Source organism: Mytilus galloprovincialis, chromosome 8, assembly GCF_965363235.1.
Source record: "Mytilus galloprovincialis chromosome 8, xbMytGall1.hap1.1, whole genome shotgun sequence".
In the NCBI taxonomy this organism is placed as follows: domain Eukaryota; kingdom Metazoa; phylum Mollusca; class Bivalvia; order Mytilida; family Mytilidae; genus Mytilus; species Mytilus galloprovincialis.
The window spans coordinates 3,448,554-3,465,303 of NC_134845.1; the positions used below are offsets into that span (position 1 = coordinate 3,448,554).

At 31.6% G+C, this 16,750-nt stretch overlaps 1 protein-coding gene across 6 annotated transcripts in view; it reads right to left on the minus strand.

Moving 5' to 3' along the window:
- Positions 1-16,750, minus strand: part of LOC143084890 (uncharacterized) — an 89,530-nt gene that overhangs the window by 24,461 nt on the left and 48,319 nt on the right. The gene's annotated exons all lie outside the window — the stretch shown is intronic.

The following is a 16,750-nucleotide window of genomic DNA, read 5'->3' on the forward strand; positions in this document are numbered from 1 at the left end:
ATGTTTTGAGGCGAGCCTTCCACTCAAAGGAAGACACTAAAGACCAGATACTATAACTCACCACCTTTCAACGAGTTAACATCCAAAACTGGTGCAAAAATGAGAAACGAGAGCATAGCCATACGTGAACCATTGTCCTTGTTCATTCTGGAAATCTATCCATTTATAGAATGTTTATACATCAACATAAAAAACACTTTCTAGTAACTTTTTGGTAACAAATTCACCATGTGAGAAATAAGAAACGCCCTTGGGTGAACTCAAAATACCTATTTTACCCTGCTAGGTGATCGTGGACAAACGTTATCAAATTTAAATCACATCCTTTGTATAAATTTTATTTGACAAAACTACATTATTTAAAATCCTGTTAAATTCACCACTTTGTTCTACTGATAAACTATCTGAATATGAAGATTTAGTGTATTGCTTTTAAAGTGCATTTAAATGTTTAAGGAGTCATGGACAAATAAAAACTTGGTATGGTGATTTTATAAATGTGTTTAATAACTTTCTATATTGGGAATGTATATCTCTCATTATTATAGAAAGGCACAAACTTTTGAATAAAAAGAGATAGGGTTATATTGAAAAATCACAGAGAAACAATAATAATAGAGTACACATACAGGGATCAATTTATGGTCTAAATGATGAAATAAATAAAATGTTGCACAAGACACAAGATATTTGCATCAAGGCAGGGCCTTAATTTATACAAGCAATAAAAAATAACAAGTAAAATTCAGATAAAGTATAATATGTCATTGTTCAAAGTATAATATGTCATTGTTCAAGTAATGCAATCTAGATATACTCATGAACAGTGGAGAAGGGGGTTGTCTGCCCTTTAAGAAATGGAAAAAGCCAAACACAGAATTTATGCCTAAAACTGACCTTTAGGCCTGAAAACTTCTTTAGCTTTTCCACTTTCGTTTTCAATCAAATAATGAGTTTCATATCTTGTAATAGTTCATTCAAAAAGTATATTTTGTATCTCTCACACTCAACCAAAATGTAGATTTCATATCTTCCACACTCAATCAAAATATAACCTTATATCTGATATGTTGAATACCCTATCAATCAACCCTACAGATTATCATTGTATATAACAAGTGATCTCCCCTTATAAACAATATTTTTACTTTATCTCAGCAGGGGTTATCAAATTCTCATCAGCCTAACTGTCAACACTTCTGCCTCAACAACACACCACAGATACCTGGTCATCTTGTATCATACCAGGGGACAATCAAATTCTCCTCAGATATAACAAGTGATCTCCCCTTATAAACAACATTTTTACTTTATCTCAGCAGGAACTATCAAATTCTCATCAGCCTAACTGTCAACACTTCTGCTTCAACAACCCACCACAGATACCTGGTCATCCTGTATGTAGTGGTGTTTATAGTTATAGTAAATACTGGTAACTCACTCCATATCTTATATGTTTATAGAACTTGTATACCTAATCTTCTAAACAAGACAAATATTGACTGAAACTTTCATACATGTTTCTCTGTCCAGATATTTACTGTGTATAGATTAGTAAGCTTTCTTTGGTTTGTATTACACTGTTATTTGTATGTCTAACTTTGCTTTACATCAATTTTCTCAATCATGAGATATAAACAATTAAAATCCCCCCTTATTTTCATTCCTACTTAAAAGCCAACCTATTACTTGTTTTGAATATAAGAAATTCCATCAAAAATGTTTGTCAAAAGTTTGGTAAGCCAAATCTTGGATAAAATGCATGTTTTATTCCTAGGCCAAATAAACATAAACAGTCGAGGGCATAAAAAACACCCAAAGTTTTGTGATTTTAGAGATAGTGAAATTAAATCGGCAGACAAATGGTATAAGGGATTTTGCAGAAACTGACAAGAGTTCTTACCTAAATGTGTTAAAACAAACATTTTCCTATTATTTAGAGGTGTAAAACATGACGAGGACCTCAGTACTGATACCTCAATACTTGGTAAGGTAAAATAACTCCTCTTCTTACACAAGGTATGTTCAAAACATAGATTTCTCCTCATCTTTGAATTAGGAGTTTGAACTAATGTCACAAAAATGTTGATTTCAGCATATTTGTTCTTATTTCCATTGACAATTTTTGTTGTTTTCCCCATTTGGAATGTAAACACACCTTCGGAATACACACGAGTGAAATCATATTCAATTTTACCATTTAAAACAATTTGTTTTACACGCTTGTTGCACTTCACTGGTATATCTTTTTAGTCTAAATACCTCATTTTGTCTCAATTGTTCACATACAATGTTTAGAATTAATTTAACAATCTATCCATTTAACTTAAATTATACATACTCCATTGTTTAGTCTTTTATCATATTATAGTCAAATCAACTAAAATTACTATAATTAGGAGTGAATTTAGTTATTCTCAAACCTTAATAATAGGTCAGAGTTTTCAAACTTGTAACATTAAAAATTAGCGCTTGTTCCAATAATCTGACCAATGAAATTTATGTTTCCAGATGTTTATATCCATATAAGTGAAAGGTATAACCCGTAATAAGACTTTTCATTACATTCACTCCAGGTGACGATGCTCTTATCTAAGTGGTCAACGATGCGCTCAAATCTATCACAATAACAACATTGAAATTTTAATAGATTTAAGTCAAGTTTATGAAATTTTTGATAACTTTAAATAGAGAGATGTTAATCTTAAGTGTCTCTACCATGCCTAGGTCAAACTTATCAAAACATATACATGCACAAGACAAGATTTTGTATCCAGATATTGTCAGGTTTATAATATCCAATAAAAGTGACACTATTTTGCATAATAACACAGAAAAATCATTTTAAAATTTGATCTTGTTATGAATAATATGGTGTCAAATTTAAAGCCCATAGGTATTGTACCTTTGCATAAATTGTCAATAAAAGATTTTGTTTGTTACTCTGAAAATACATGATCTAAGCCCTTGCTACAAAATCATATTTCATATTAATTTAAAACAGCTAAAGAAAAGCGTTAGCTTTCTTTCTTTTGACATAACTTAGTAGCAGATCCAGGGAAGGGGTTTGGGAGTAACCCCTTTGATAAAAAAATAAATAACAAATCTCATGTTCCATAACAATATATAAAAATTCTTAGTATAAAATAGTTTAAAGTTGTATTCGCCTTGCTCTGCTAAGCAGTATATATACAATTAATGGAAATTAGGTAGGGACCCTTCAATGAGTAAACTACAAGAGTTATTCTAGGTGCAAGGAAATCTCTAAATAGAGGTCTTTGGAATTGAAAAATGAACATCTCTGTCAAGTTCAGTTCTACCAGACATTACATCATATGACTCTTCATTTTAATTTACATTACAAGTATCTCAATTTGTTTCTGAAAAGTGACTTATATCTCATGCACATAGAATCATATGCAACAAGAGAACTATTAGAATTATACAAGTGTTTCAATCAGATTGGGTTTACTGAGGTCTCAATGCTATCATGTATTTATTAATACACAATCTGTTCACTTGAGAACATCTGAGAAGATGCCTTAACTATACAAACGAACAATCATTTTACTATCAACTGACAGATGATAACTTTCTAATATTTCAGGAAGTTGGCTATCTCTTATGAACTCAAGCATACAACTGCTATCTTTACAAGAAGTCAAGCATATAACCTTTTCAAATATATGGTCACTATATTTCCTAATGATACTTAATCCACTAACTAGAATCTACAACTGACAAGAAGTCCAAACAAAAAGTAAAGAATAGAACCTGCTCTAGGTGCAGGAGGGAGTCTTTGATTATTACAAAATTTATAACCCTTCCATCCATTCGTTTATGTTTATTACAGGACCCATGACTTTCATAAGGTGGGCCTTTCACATGAAAATTCAAATGGCCCTGGACCTTTCAGTCAAAGCAAATTTGTACCCCTGATCTATTGTCCCAGTCAACTTACTCATAGACTTTTACATGTTCTGAATTTTCCACAAACAGGATCTAAACTTAGTACTGTAAGAATACTCTTCTTTACTTTTTAATTGCCATGTTTTTATAATTTTGGCATGATATAATCTGAGGATATAATAGTGTATTAGTGAAGAAATTTAATTCTTCCATAACATGCATGTTCTACAAAGAGCTCTGTTTTGTCCATCAACGTTATAATTAACAAAGTAAATACAAACCTAGCATGCCTACCACCCATACTTCTTATCAAGACCAAGGTTTAACTAATTTCTTTTATAATTTTTGAATTATTGTTTAGTGCAGAAGTCACTCAAATTAATTTAGATTTAAACTAGAATATCTAATAAATCACCCAAACTTCAATAATGGCAAAATACTCTTTTTAATTTTATTTAAAAAGTCAGACAAATACTGTTTGGTCTCTTCCTTAACTGATTTAGATTTAATAGAAACTAATGAGCCATAAACTGAGAGAAAAGTCAACTAGCAAGACTGCATGGCTTAACCCACTTAAAATGAGCATAAGAAAAAGATATCCAATAAAAGGTTACATTGTGTAAAATAGGACAAAAAGTTCAAAATGTTTGCAAATAAAAAAAAAAACATTATTCCTACCTGTTCTCCCAGATCTGGAAAACAATTTATCAAACTGGACACCCATCCAAGACTTAGGACGATTTCTTCCTGACGAAGACATTTCCGAAAAGTTAATCTCCCTCTCAATGACTGAATATATTGTCAATGATAGTTAATTAGATCCTGTCCCAATAAGCCTGTAGCAATGTATTTAGTAGAGAGAAAAAGTTCTCATCTAAACAATTGTAGGATATACTGCATGTGTTTCCTCTGGCGAGTAGTAAAACCGTTGAATGTCTGCATAATATATAACTTCTAATGTGATGTAATCATGTGTAAAATTTCCCTTTGTCTAAACACAAATTTGTAAACGTAAAAGGGTTTAAAGTTAGTATTTCTCTCTTCGAGTTAGAATTTTTTTTAGCTGTTGGTAGTTGAACAAAGACAGCTATTTAATGCAAACAAATTTGCTATTTATCTTTTAAATCTTTGTGTATAGCATAACCTTCCTTGTCTATCAAAATCAACACCTATATTTATCAATCCCCCTTGTCATAACTTCAATATATTTTTTTCCGATCCTGTATATGATTAAATATTTAGGTTTTTGATAACACTATATTTGGCACATAACAACACAAACTGTTCAATATCCAATAATTATTCAAATTATCTCCAAAATATTTGTTTGTGCAGGAAAAATTAGAATGAGTCAGCTGACAATATTACAATGTGTTTATCAATTTTACATTGTGTAAAGTAATATTACAATGTGTATTGTTAGTCACCATACTTGACTTGTGATTCTATAACAAACAAAGACCAGCAAAGCTTCAATAAAATGTGAAATGTCAGTTATAAATTAGCCTTCTCAATGTCCAACACTCAAAATTAGCTTCAATATCTATCCTCACTTGCTTTATAATGTCCCAAACAAAGATGAATTCCCAAATGTCAAAAATCTAACATGGAGAAGTGGAATGTAAAATATTCCATTAGAAAAGAATGTGTATTTAATGTGTATTCCATGTCCAGCAACAGCAGCAGGTTCAAAAGGGCACTTCACATCTCAACTGCCTTCGAAAAAATGAAAATCAAATGGGGCAGTCAAAGAACTGAATCAGCTAATTACAGAAATCTACTGATGCTGACAGTGGAGCTCCAGAACATGTGCTTAAATCATTTCTTGTCAATCAAAACTAGTCTAGCAAATGGGAAAGAGAGATCTGAGTATTTAACACTATCTTCTACTTTTACAAAGATAACAAAAAATTAGTATGTTTTCTTTATCTATTTAACAGAGAAAATAATCACCATTTATATGTTCTTGGACAATGAACATGTTAAAGATACATGAATTTTTTATATGTGAAAAATTGGTTTATTTTTAAGCCTAAAATTATCAAGTAAATTGGTTAGAAAAAGTCAGTCTTAATTTCCCAATCTTTTTGTATCACAAGTCCCTAGCTTTTTGTTTTTCATTTTTATGTTGTATCTTTGAATCATTGAATCTCATCTCTGTTGTTTACAAACATGAACAAAAAACTAAAGTTTAATATGTTCCCCACAGAGAAATTTAATGTACATTATAAGAACATGAAGGTTATTATTTTTGATATTTCATTTTCTTCACAACAAATAAAGCTTAAAAGATCTTTGATAACTTTGTAAGTAGGTTACAGTATTAAACTTTTTTGAATGGAGAAATATATTTAGTCTTTTTAGATTCATCCTGGTTAAATATACCATAAGGACTTTTAATCTTTGTACAGCTGTTTTGCCTACTTAAAATGTAATTTTGTGCGTCAATTATTTACTGTGCAGTATAAAAACCAGAGATACAAATCTGTTGAATAAAGGTTGTTATTTAAAGATCCTAATATACCTCCATTCATTTGAAAAAAATAGTTTGAAATATAATATAATAACCAGTTGGGGTACATTAATAGAGAGAGCAAAACAGAACTAGAGGCTCTCAAGAGCCTGTGTCGCTCACCTGTTACTGTATTTACTGATGTCGGCCATCTTGGTTGGCAGGCAGGGTCATTAGACACTTTTTTTTAAATAGATACCCTAGTAATGATTGTGGCCAAGTTTGGTTAAATTTGGCCCATAGTTTTAGAAAAGAAGATTTTTGTACAAGGTACAAAAATGACGAAAAATTGTTCAATATTGACTATAAAGGACAATAACTCCTTAAGGAGTTCTCTGACAATTTTGGTCATGTTTGACTTATTTGTAGATCTTACTTTGCTGAACATTATTGCTGTTTACAGTTTATCTCTATCTATAATAGTATTCAAGATAATAACCGAAAACTGCAAAATTTCCTTAAAATTACCAATTCAGGGGCAGCAACCCAACAACCAGTTGTCCGATCCATCTGAAAATTTCAGGGCAGATAGATCTTGACCTGATGAACAATTAAATCCCGTCAGATTTGCTCTAAATGCTTTGGTTTTTGAGTTATAAGCCAAAAACTGCATTTTACCCCTATGTTCTATTTCTAGCCGTGGCGGCCATCTTGGTTGGATGGCCGGGTCATCGGACACATTTCTTAAACTAAATACCCCAAAGATGATTGTTGCCAAGTTTGGTTAAATTTGGCCCAGTAGTTTCAGAGGTGAAGATTTTTGTAAAAGATTACTAAAATTTATGAAAAATGATTAAAAATTGACTATAAAGGGCAATAACTCCTAAAGGGGTCAACTGACCATTTTGGTCATGTTGACTTATTTGTAAATCTTACTCTGCTGAACATTATTGCTGTTTACAGTTTATCTCTATCTATAATAATATTCAAGATAATAACCAAAAACAGCAAAATTTCCTCAAAATTACCAATTCAGGGGCAGCAACCCAACAACAGGTTGTCCGATTCATCTGAAAATTTCAGAGCAGATAGATCTTGACCTGATAATCAATTTTACCCCCATGTCAGATTTGCTCTAAATGCTTTGGTTTGTGAGTTATAAGTCAAAAACTGCATTTTACCCCTGTGTTCTATTTTTAGCCATGGCGGCCATCTTGGTTTGATGGCCAGGTCATCGGACACATTTTTTAAATTAGATACCCCAAGGATGATTGTGGCCAAGTTTGGTTAAATTTGGCCCAGTAGTTTCAGAGAAGATTTTTGTAAAAGTTTACGGACGACGGACACCGGAGGCCGGACGCCGTACGACGGACTACGGACGCCAAGTGATGAGAAGAGCTCACTTGACTTTTCAGGTCAGGTGAGCTAAAAAGGAACTGCTATATATAAATTTGGAAGAAACAATTAAAAGAGTCAGAAAACCAAGATAAAAGAACTGAAAATATTTAGAACTTTATATAGTCATCACAAAAAGTAGAAAAAGTAAACTGGTAGTCTGAGTTATATTTCAATCAAATATTTTTTAAGATCTTGCAAGCTATTATAGGTTACAAGAGCACAATTATTTGTTTACATTTTACCGGCAAGTTTTTTACCCCAAGATGGTACTCAGAATAGAATTCTATACAGCTTCTGATTGGTTGATACAGGATTGGAATTAAATTTAATTGAAAGCTTATCCAATAAGGTTTAAAAATTGCCGAAAATCGTATTCACATTTTACGAAGTATAGAAAATATCTTCCATTTTTGTACATCAGACCCATTAAAAATATGCCTTTTTCATTAAGCGAAAAAAAGTAGACGATCTTTTTCAACTGCATTTTAAGTCAATTTGAGCCGCATGACCCTATATATTTTTTTAGTTGTAATGCAACACTGGCATTTCTAGTAACAGGAACTGCTACCCGTTTTTCCCTAGTTGGTGTAGTCTTCGAGAACAAAAATACGGAACACTAGTGGTACCCTATGGAAAATGCGTTACCAATAATTGCGCTCTTGTAACCTATAATAAAATAAGAAGATGTGGTATGCTTCCCACATATCCCAATGAAGCAGCTGAAGCAATTATATGTCATATGCCTTTCCTCAATGGCCAAATTAAACCATATGCCAATTCTGGTCACAAAAAGTTTTTTACTTGTAATACTGTGAACAAATGGTAGTGAAATAACTCAGTGAAATACACAGAAAATTAGTATTATAGGAAACAAAAGTGTAACCTAAAAGAAGCCTATAAACATTGACTTAAAGTAGACTGAAAGATATTGCACTCTTACATCATAGATATCCCAATATTTTGCAAAACCAGGAATAGATTGAAGATCACAGCATCAAAGGAGTAAAATATTACCTCAGTTTCACCCTAATTCTTTGTTAGAACCATCAAACATTTTCCCAAATCAGAAGTTTAATTGAATCAAGGTGAAGTTGGTAACTGATCTTTTAAATCAATATTAATGAATCTGCCATATTTCACAGCTAAGTCAAAATATACATCACTCATTATAAAGAGGCATATCTGAAGGGGAAAAAGAGTGTTTTGATGAAATAAATAGAGCTTAATAAGATAAGATAAGAATTTTATTAATCTAATCAAGAATCCATAAAGGGCATCATTTTACAAGACAATATGATTGGAAAAAGCAAAACAGAAAACTAATACCATACTATAATGTTATGGACAGGATCAGAGCCTAACACAACATGTGTCTTATATAACTATTATATTAAATCTTATAACAATAAAATATCATATTATTTCATATATTTTGTTTACATCTGGATTTCTAAACCTTTAATAATGTAATTTCCTAGGCACATGAGAGTTGGTAAATGCTCATTTGTGAACACCTAGAAATATTTCTTATCACTAATATAAGAAGATGAGGTATGAGTGCCAATGAGACAACTCTCCATCCAAGTCACAATTTATATAAAAGTAAACCATTATGGGACAAAGTGCGGCCTTCAACCTGGAGCCAAATGTTTTTATTCATGGTGTTTATTTGGGCTTACATAAGAACAGATATATAGATTCATTTTTGAAACAATCAAGAATGCTGTTATAGACAAAGCATTGACTTGACAAAACCATATTTCACCTTTTTTAGGTTATAAAGTGTTCTGGACAATACTTTCCAAATGAATACGTCCAATGATGTGATTGGATTAATAACAAACCCAACAATAGAAATTCAACTATCATTATTTTGTGGTGCAAGCAATAAAATTGCTTATAAGGCCAATTAAAATTAATTGATAGATTTTCATCCCCGCCCGCCCCTCTGAAATCGTCCCGCCCCGATTTTTTTTTTATTTTGAAAAATTTACGATTTCTGGATTTGTTCATCTCCGTTTCCGGTAACCGTCAAAATTTTTGTTTCCTTTCAGACTTCCTGTTTTAAATTTCGGTTTTCGTATTACTTCGAGTAATTAAAAAAGATTCTGCAGCTCTACGATGACAAAATCGTCTACCGAGAATAGAGATTGATTTCAAGAAGGGCATGAAATAATCGGGTTACAAGTTATACGCTGTGTCCAAGATGGCAAATCGCGGTATGACACAAATTTCTGTGATTAAGAAAACCGTGGATTTTTTTTATTGATAAAATGACTTTGTGGCAGGAATTGTGGACTGTGAATTATACACAAAGAGCTCGAATCGTGGAACACATTCGTACACAACCATAACTGTATAAATAAAATGACGCAAGCACGAACTTGTTAGATTTATGACAGTACAGTTGAGTTCAAAAAGTCAGCAAACATACACTTATATTTACCCATGGCTTTTTTAATGACAAACAGCACAAACACCTTCTGTCCCAATACCCTTAATAGAGCCATTAAACATCTTCTCTTTTTTGGTTAATTTCATGTTTTACATATTAATTATATTTGCATCTATAAGAAGAATCATAAAAGCACCAACCCTTTCGTTTTCAAAACAGTTTCATTTTATTCTGAACTCGTAATTCTTTAGTTGCATATTTGTTTCATTTTATGGAGACAAAAAAATGGTCGCTGAAAAAGACACTTAATTTGGTGAAGATAGTCCACATGAGGGGAGCAGTTTTCTTTTATGTTTTTGCTGTTTAGGCTTCTAAAGCAGCTATTACATGTAGAACAGTGGTTGCCAATTAGAGATTTTTATCATGTTAAGATTTGAAAAATTATGTACCATTCCTTATATGTATATACATAATATAAACTTATTATTACTCTTGCATATTTGAAGAACACGTCACAAGAGGGTTTCATAAGAAATAAAACATAAAAAATAAAATCCTCCCACCCGCCCCATTTTTTTCAAAAATTTGGATGAAAATCTACTAATTAATTTTAGTTGGCCTAATCTTTTGTTTTTAAAAATGTCAAATTATACATGTTTCTTTTTCCCTCTAATATAATTAAGAACTCATACCAAACATTATGATACACCTTATGAAACCTCTATCCTGTCTACAGATAATACTTATATTGAAATAATTTCAAAACCATTTGCTTATTAATTGTTCATTACCATAAAATAGAAGATTTATTACAACACTGATCATTGTCAGATATAAGATTTTATTTCTTGCACATTTCTGCACATTTCTCAAATTATTAATGCACATGTCTTTATTTTTATTGTTACTTTTTAATGACTATATAATGCAATACAAATTCTCTGAACCCCAAACATATTGATTCCTTAATATAATATATATATATATCTTAAAATCATAACTGTATAAGTTATAGCTTTCTACTTATAGACAACAAGAACAAACACACAATAAAGCAATAAATTAGAAACCTGACTCATCATCAGACACCCTTTAATCAAAACAGATACCACCCATTGTGATGAGGGGAGCTTGATAGATCAGCTTGAAACCTTACTATAAATACTGGGGTAACAAAGTTGCTGGCTGTAAAAAGAATCATATATGGCAATGTGATAAAACAGAGAAAGTTTTAGGCTGTAAGACATCAGATAAATTTCTAACAAGCATGGCTATAAGATTTAAGAATATACATGTATTTTCTAACTCTTGAGTCATATTTTCATATTAACTAAGTCACTGTCATATATTGTAATTTGACAATGGCTTTCTTACTATGCCATAGCAAAAATAGAAAAACAACGAAAAGATGTTTAAAAAAAAAGAAATAGAAAAATAGACTTAGTAACATAATTATACAATGTAATAATAATAATAATAACTTATCAACATGAACAGTGAATGTGAAAAGTATCCCATGGTATAAAGGTTTGTTCACTTGATGCTTTATACCAAATTTCTGGAAGATCTTAAAAACTGTATAAGACAATTTCATTTTTGGCTATAGTAGGAGATGCTCTGTTAGTAGCATGTCTATGTTTAAGAATAAGTATACAGTAGGTACGCTTAGAAGGTTGAGCGATAAATGTGAAAGCTCACCTCACAGTAAAGCATCTTATTATGATGCTTGCTACAAAATTTCAGAAAGCTTTGTTTGAGGTTCCTGAGAAAAGCGCAACAAAAATTTCATGGAAGGACTGACAGGAGCATAGCAGTTGTAACTATAAAAGAATTTTGTAACTCTACATTAACTCTCATATTTGCAGATTTCAAGTAAAAAATACTTTTGCATAGACTGTAAAGGGCTATAAACACTATTCACTTTTTTTTTAAAAACAATAACAACATAATGGAACTGCAAGTAAGAAACATGTTAACATACCTTCTTCAAAATATAACAAAGGAAAATCTATCCTTGAAAAAATCTTGGACCAAAAATGAACCAATTGAATCATAACATAGCATCCGGAGAGAAAAGTAAAATAATCGTAGACAGCTCGATGGCACCAAATCCATCCATACATTTTCTTTCTCTTAAAACACATGGAATACACAAAGAAATATATCATCTGTGTGAGACATTGATATAAATCTAAACCTTACTGAAGAGTGAAATGATCTTCACCATACTATACAGAGGCACTCAGGCAAGATGTTTATAAACAAAATCACATATTATAAAAAAAAGATTTAAATAAATGAGACAAAGAAAGGATAAATACAGTTGTTATGTAATTAGCCTTGTTTTGTTTATGTCGTATGGGATTACTTTTCTGTTTTATTGGGTTTTATCTAATCTGTCCTCTTTTGACCAGCGACAAAAGACCTGTAAGGATATAGATACAGATTTTGAGTATGTTTAAATACCCACTTTACCGATACTAACATAAGAAGTATCAAATACGGATCTACCAACATATTCTATTCAAAAGAAACTTTTGACAGTTTAAAGTTTATGATTTTAAAGAGGTGAAATGTTTGATAAAGTTATCCATACAAATAAAACGGTTTGTGGTTAGGGTGTGACAATAGAGATATTACATACAGTAAAAGATCATTCAACAAATAGACTCCAAATAATGACCAAGCAGTTTATAGAGTAACAAAGGAGTAAATCAAAGCACCAAAGGGTGCTATAGGCAGTTAATCAAAAACCCAAAGGCAAACTTGGCCAAGTTCAGATGAATAGTGTAAAGAATTAGTCAAAATATTTATCTCAGGCATTGTTCTCAGCTATTTCTAAAGTATCAAATAACATGAATAATGCTTGTACAGTAATGATTATGTTATGCAATCCTACCACTTTCAAAAGTTATTTCCAATTTATATTTATAAAGATTCAATGTCTGAGATTATACACATACACTGTCCTATGTTAGGGGAGAGTTTTGTGCCAGTTAAGATGTTTAAGCCGCCACATTCTGTATGCACCTGTCCATAGTGAGGACCCACTAATGTGGTGATTGTTGCTGTATATCATATTTATTTTTCATAATTGTTTTGTACATTTTTTTTAAAATTTTAATTTCTTGTGTATACTTCTGATTTTAGCGTATGTTCAAGTTATTGTAAATGCTCTTTTGTTCCGACGTTGGAAAGTTCCGGGCGGAAAGAACTCACTAGCCGAAAAGTTCCAGAGGAACTTATTAGTATGTGTTACTTTGTTCTTCCTCTGATTTAAAAGTTCCACCGGAACAAAGTGACTAGTTGAAATAGTATACATTTTCGTTATTATGTAAAGGGGCCAGCAAAAGCAATCCTTTGGGTGTAGGAGTTTCTCCCGGCATTAAAGATCCATTGGTAACCTTCGACTGTTGTCTGCTCTTAGATCAGGTTATTGTCTATATGACACATTCCCCTTTTTCATTCTCAATTTTATTAGGCACTGGCTACGGTTACATGGAAATGTAACAACAATAAAAATATTATTGTTACACTGGAGACTAATTGCTGGAATGCAAAGTTGGGCGAGGAACTGATTTATTACGAATGCAACAATAATTACTGAGGCTACGGTTACATTACCCTGAGATTAATAGTAATCTCAGCATTACGTTATTGTTACCGGGGGGGGGGGGGGGGGGGGGGGGGGGGGGGGGGGGTCATGAAAAACAGCAATGTACGCTAGATTTATTAAACTTAATTCTTCTATAGTTGTATTGCTTCATTCTTTCATACATTTTGTATATACTAAACAATACTTGTATAATACTCATTGGCGGATCCAGGAGGGGGGGGGGGGTTCCTGGGTTTGCCGATCAATGCATTTGAATGGGAGCATATAGTTGGACACCCCCCCCCCCCCTCTTTATCAAATGGCTGGATCCGCCCCTGATACTGATAAAAAATAAATATTATTATTCAACAAATGGTGTATAACTTTTTTGAATAGTTTTACGTATTAATGGTTTTGATGTTCCTAAAGATACTACTCAAGATTAGGAGTGCCAAAGGCAAAAAATGTAGTTCAATTGTTTCACTTTTTTAAAGTATTTAACTGCACACCTTATCTTATTACTGTCATACTTTGAACCCATTTATTTAGAGTGAAAAACATTTAAACTTGGGATGCGTTTTAGAGGAAACTAAAACAATATCAAGACATAAATTTCATACAGCTATACAATTTGACGCAAATTGATACATCAAAAGCAAAGTTTGCTAACTGTCACTTTAATACTAAGAACTTCTGTATGTACACGTATCAGTGGAGGACTTTATTTCGTTCATCAAAAATGTGTCGGACTTTAAAAACACTTTATACTGGATTTGTAGAAATTGTCATTGTAAATAAAAAATTACAGTAAATAAATTGTATGTAATAAATGTATGCATTGTAAATATAAAATAAATGTCTTCAACTTTTATTATTAGTACATATTTCTAGTCCCATCGTACATTCATGACATTACTGGTTTTCAACAGGTCCTTACCCAACCATGCATTCCGGCATTAAGTCTCCTATGTAACAATAATATTTTTATTATTGTTACATTTCCATGTAACCGTAGCCAGTGCCATACACCTTATCGCTATTAGTCCGCCATAACTGAAAATCACACAGGTTCCCGTAAAATTTTGTCGTCATAAAACAAAATATCTGACGCCACAATGGAAAAGTGATTGTTTTGTTGTATGCGTCAAAAGTTCAAGCGGCCGGGTCAGCCGGGATTAGTGATAAGGTGTATTTTATTAAAGTCTCAAATTATAACTGAATTAAAATATCTTGATTACGGTTTTTAAAACTGTCTTCCATTACTAATATCATAATAATAAAAAAACATTTATTTAAACTTTAAATAACTGTAATAGTAGGAATTAAGAAAAACTTGTTTGTAACTTCAACTTGTTGAAAACATAAACGTTTCTCGAGCCTCGTTATAGTTGTTACCTTTTTATCGTATCATGCGATTTCTTTTCACATTATTTTCATGGGGAAATCGTTTACCAGCATACAGTTGCTGAGGGAACCGCATAGAGTTGATTCAAGAACACTTAACGAGTGTTTAAATAAGAAAAATTATAAAAAGAAACATTATAACAAAAAAGTCGTATTTTTCTGTACCGGAAATCAAAAATTCCTTGTAAATCAAAAACAATAACAATTACGGTGTGATACGAGTCATAGATTCGGACTTAATATTTTACAGAATATGCGACTTTGGAAGTTAAATAATGCCGTCCTTTAGAAAACAGTTGTTAAAGTTTTAATCTCAATATTTATTGAAGCACATTGAGCTAAATCAAAGCACGTGTAGCATTTATATGTTACATTGTAACACCAAAGCGAAACAATCTTAAAATGACCTTGACATCGACCAATCAGAAAACTACAATAACAACAACTCTATTTGACAAGCATGAAGGAAGTCATTTGCGAGATAACGGAATAATATAACAAGAATACAAATGAGCATACATTTAAGATTACTGAATTTAGATGATTTAAATAATCTCAATCATTTCAGACAAAAAACGAATAAAATGATTAATAATAAAGTACCTATGTATCATCAGAATCCTCATTATTTAAAAGGTACGTAAATTTCGTCTTCTATGTAATTTGAAATTGCCGCCAACTTATATCAGCTGATAAATAGACTACTGACGTATGTAATACGTATCAATGACAAACAATATTCCTACGACTTTTGCCATTTGGGAAATGTAAACGACTCGTCTTTATAGATTTTCGGCGATCAAATATTTCATACAATTGTTCTTTGACATCTTAACCAACAGCACAGGGAATAATAAACTATATAAGGATTTCTATCGAGCACTACTTCCTATGTGCAACTTCAAAACTTTTGGGAAAATCGACGACCATTTAACGTTTTTATGGTAATATTTTTTATATTCCAGAATAAAAAGTATGAAAAAAGTGTCCAATTAGTTATAAATAACATGATAGCCAAGCAGATAATAAAAGTGGCACATATTTCAGCATTTATTGGGTAGAACATAAATCTAGGGTGCTCGCATAAAGCAGCTTAACTGCTTAAAAACAAATTACAAGTCAAGTCAATATGTCATTCAATAACCTAACTGATTAGTAAAACTTTTGTAGCAAAGATGACAAAAAATTTAAAGGTAAAATTAGTCATGATATTGTTTTCTGGACATCATTTGTTCACATCCAAACAGGTATGATTCTATATCTGCACAGGTCACCATAGATATATCTATAGTTTCAGTCTCTCAGGTTCTCATCAATTTTTGAATTTTATGAAAATCATATATTTTCCTCGATATTTTCAGTGTAAAACAAACTAGAAGAAACATTTGTGGCAAGAGTAAATTTAATGTATTGCTAAACATTATGAGAATAAGAGGCAACATGCAAGTCTGACATCTCCAAATTATTACTGACAAAACTATTTGTGAGAACCTGCACTTCTATGTAACTATTTATAATTAGTTACTATCAAGAGTCGGCAGTATTTTCCCCTTCAAAACAATGGTTTATACTATACAGAAGTTATTTTGTCAGAAAT